Raw genomic sequence first — 403 nt, forward strand, 5'->3', positions numbered from 1 at the left:
GGCGTACCAGATCAACCAGTGTATGACTGCCTATAACTTTAATTGCTGCAATACAATGTTGTGTGCTATGTGTTTCTATTAGTGTTTATTTAGTAGCCCGTTATTTCACAGTCAACTTTTAACATCAGTGCAGTCAGAAAGTTGAAGTGGAGTTCAAGCCCAGGGTAAGGTGTAAAGGTGCCAGAAACAGAAAACCCTGAATAACTGAGGCTATTCTTGTCTTTTAAATTTATATAGACTTACAACGGCATGTTCTCTGCACCCAGTAAGCTTGATGAATAAGCTTCATTATTTTGTTTGTTTCAGATGTATGTTCCTTCCACTGTACAGATACACCAAGTAATGTCTGGGAAACTGTAGCAAATAGCCACTTCTTTTTCTAGAACACAAGGAATGGCAGCTG

This window comes from Xenopus laevis, chromosome 5L, assembly GCF_017654675.1.
Source record: "Xenopus laevis strain J_2021 chromosome 5L, Xenopus_laevis_v10.1, whole genome shotgun sequence".
NCBI lineage: Eukaryota > Metazoa > Chordata > Amphibia > Anura > Pipidae > Xenopus > Xenopus laevis.